Raw genomic sequence first — 4,065 nt, forward strand, 5'->3', positions numbered from 1 at the left:
CTTTTTTCTCATGGTTTTTTTTTTTTTCCCTTTTCCTTTTTTCTTTCACCCCCACGCAGCTACAATCCTAATCGTTGACTAGTTTTTTCGCCACATAATGGCATATGCCATATGACCTTGTGCCTGATACATTTGATTTGATCATTAACCTTTCTGGAAACCAACAAACATCACTTTGTAAACCCAAAAACTTCTTTATCCTGGGGCTTCCCCTCCCCCAGTCCCCCCATATCGCTATTTTTTGAATAAGCCGCTCTTTACCTTAGATGTTGATGCAGCGGATTTTTTTTTTTCAATATAAAAATATACATATAGTGAAAACAAGCTCGTGTGACCGCCCCTTTAGCAACAGTCGCGGGATGCACACCTTGCAGAAACGGCGTTTTACTCGTACCTAAAGGGATCTCGTCAAATACTGTTTGTCCACTTTTCAATTTTTTCCCACCATGTCTGGCGTTAAAGTTTTCGACCAGCTGCCGGTGACTCCTGAGGATATGAGTTGTACATTAGTCCAAGTTTCATTATGCCTTCAAAACCATATTTCTCGGGCCGCGCCCACATAGCAACAAGGAAAAGTTGGTTGTCTTCACTTGAACCCTGTAGTCCAGGGTTACTCAGATTTTTTTAGTGTTCACTAAGTTCTCTCATAAAAGTTTACGCAGTTAGGATTAGATTAGTCAATTCCAAAGCGTCCCTGCTTTTTTTTCGCTCCTGCTCGCTGACAGCGTGCGCAGCTTCTGGTCTTTTAGATAAGGCAGATAGAGAAAAGGAGGAGGAAGAGAGAGAGACAGGCAGGAGGCAGGCAGGCAGGCAGAGATGGAGAGAGGACAAGGTATTCCTGGAACAAATTTAAAACCGATATATTCGAAAAAACGGAGAAATTATGTTTTTAATTTAAAACTAAGGAAGGCTCTAACGATTGGCTTTTCCAGAGTGAAGTGACAAATGTCAAACCAAAAATAATTTAGGAATGGATAAGAGCTAACTAGGCGCTTTAATCACCATCGCCAACGGACCCAAACACGAGTGCTTACCTTTTATAAAGAAACCACCTTCCTTTTCCTCGACCTCTTTTTGATCCCAGGGTTATCGGGCTTTTGGTGAAGTTGTTTCTCGACTGTGTCTCCAAAACTGGTATAACGTTCAACCTGATGAGTCAGGTTGGCTAGTTTTTCCCGTCGTTAGAAATTCATTCAGTCTCCGGAGTTCTTCTTAACGTCAGACTTTAAATCTTCGTAGATAAGAAAATGTAAGTTGGGGTGGTTACTTCGCTCCCAGGCTTCCTCACGTGCAGCCAGTGCGGTCCTTGAACCACTGTGAAAACGAAGAAAAATATATACTATATGTACATGCAGCACACGCACGCACGCACGCACGCATGCACACACACACACACACACACACACACACACCCCACACACACACACACACACCCCACACACACACACGCACGCACGCACGCACGCACCCCACGCACGCACACACACACACACACACACACACCCCACACACACAAAACACACACACACCCCACACACACACACACACACACACACACAACACCCCAAAACACACACATACACGCATGCCACATCACACCACTCCGTATGTGTGCAAAGTTAATTTATCCTCCTCTGGAAAACGCACGTTAACTTACCGTCCCCACCAATAAAGTAATCAACAAAATTGCTCTAGATTTGCCAGTGTAATTGTTGTATTTGAAGAGGCAACTCACGTGGTGCAGTGCCCACGATTTGGATGAGAGACCTGAGATAAGAGTAAATTCCAATGCAAGTGGCTTTAAATGTACATTTGCCTTACAATAGTTACTTCAGCTACTTCAAATGTAATTACTTTAGTGTGCTCAAGCAAAATCCGGATGAGGACAGAGAACGGATAATGGGTCTTGAGGATCCTGGCTCCGGCAGCACTCCGGCCATCTGGATGTTTGATGCCGTGCGTGGCCTCTCCGTCCGGACGCTTCCTCCTGAAGTCATCCAGCTTCGGTTTCAGTGGGTGGCTCGGCGTTACGGATCGAAAGGCCTTCGGGTTGATGTACATATCTGTGCTGTTCAAGAGAGCAAATGACTTTGTCTAAAATGTCAGTATTTTTTTAAACACTTAAAAAACAATGATTTAGTGAGCGATTAAGAAGGCTATTTTTTTTTATATTTACTTACAAAGTAATGAACTGTTCGCAAAAAAAGTTCTGGGATGTACCTTACAGATTAAAGTCCAAAAAGAGGTACTCAAACTAAACAGCTGAGGTGCTCGCTGTTCGTAAATGGCATCATAAATTAGAAAGAATAGGAGCGATGTGACTGTCGAGAGAAGTGGTAGCATCAGTTAGTAGAAAGAGCACAGGGATGATTTCGTTAATGTATAACAAGACTCAGGGAATGTGGTGTGTACTGTATCCTGTAGTCTAATTACGTTTTTTCCTGGATTTACAAATATGTCTTTAAGAGTAGAAGGGTTTTAAGTACAAAGTGCACGAAACCTAATTTGAATTTTCTTTTTTTTCAATTGTAATAGCCGTTAATGTGGCAATTGTACTTTGTATTCGACATAAATGTAAACAAAAAACTTAAGTCCCCGTTCAGAGAGCAGCAGTAGCTGGAGAAGGTGAGCTCAGCCTCCTGATTTCTTGTCCAATTAATCGTGGTCCCCTTTGGATGGGTGAACGTATTAAGTGCATGAAAAATGTCCACTTACTCAATGATCGGGACTCGGTCAATGATAGGTGTGTTGGCGAGTGGGTGGTCGAGGTTCGGGTAGTTCCTCGTAGTCCACAGGATCTCTTGAAGCCACGTGGTGCCTGTCTTCAGGAAGCCCGTCACCACCACGTCCTCTTCCATCCACTGTAGACACGACCATGCTGCGTTTACTCTCCCATGGCATCTAGTGCCATAAGAATGCCATGCATGATATCTTTACTGGGTTGCTTGTGTATCTTGCATGTACTCCTGACAGCCGTGCCATATGTACTGGCAGGAAATTCCGGAATGCACCTTTGCATAAACTAAATGTGTGTAAAAGAAACCTTAGCTGGAATTCGATTCAATAGCAAATCTTACATTGTATGCATGAATCTAAAAAAACAAAGGAATTACTTCTTTGTTATAAATCTGAATATAGACAAACATATAAATAAACTATACCCCTCATACATATTTTACATACATATGTACACACACACACACACACACACACACACACCACACACACACACAACACACACACCACACACACACACACACACACACACCACACACACACACACACACACACACACACACCACACACACACACACACATACACACACACACACACACACACACACACACACACACACACACACACACACACACACACACACACACCATGTGCACCAACCTGGGCGCAGGCGCAGCAGCCCGTCCCCAGTGGGTGAAGTGCCTCCCAGTCTCTCCAGCTCTGGCTTTGGGACCTTCACTAACTCCTCTCCGCTCTCAGTCGCCATGCTGGTTATATCCGCAGACTGTTGAATGTTCTTCGTTTTGGCAGTGTGCTCTAAATAATAATATGTAAGAACAAGGAAAGAAATATATCGAAGGAAAGAACCTGTGTGTGTTGTGTGGGGGGGGGGCAGCAATGTTCTTCTGTATGCCCCTGTCTATCATAAAGGATACACAGATCAAGTACTCACAGGTGCATACCTTTTTTTTTAAATCTTAACAGGGCACACAAACATGAAAAGTGTTATGTATCTTTGTTAATCGCATTCTCTCTCTTTCATAAACAATCAGGTAAAGAATACAGAACTACACAAGCACGTCAGGAATCATGGCGGTCCGGATGATAGTGCATGCATTCGCACTCACATGAACCGACGGTATATCATGTACGACTTCTGTCCACTGAAGGATGTTTTATTGGAAATATGCATTTCCCTTTGATTATAACACCCGAGGAATTATTACCTGTGCCCTACTTATATACTCAACCTGAAACCGTGAAATTAATAGCTCAAATCTGCGTTCGTATGAGATAGGCCTGCTGATCTCTCATGAAGTTCCTGATGA

The 4,065-nt window shown here is 43.3% G+C and overlaps 1 pseudogene; it reads right to left on the reverse strand.

Annotated features, from left to right (window-relative positions):
• LOC119573915 overlaps window positions 1–2,858 on the reverse strand; it is a 3,129-nt pseudogene extending 271 nt beyond the window's left edge.
• Between the last annotated feature and the right edge of the window lie 1,207 nt (window positions 2,859–4,065).

Source organism: Penaeus monodon, chromosome 6 (genome assembly GCF_015228065.2).
Source record: "Penaeus monodon isolate SGIC_2016 chromosome 6, NSTDA_Pmon_1, whole genome shotgun sequence".
In the NCBI taxonomy this organism is placed as follows: Eukaryota; Metazoa; Arthropoda; class Malacostraca; order Decapoda; family Penaeidae; genus Penaeus; species Penaeus monodon.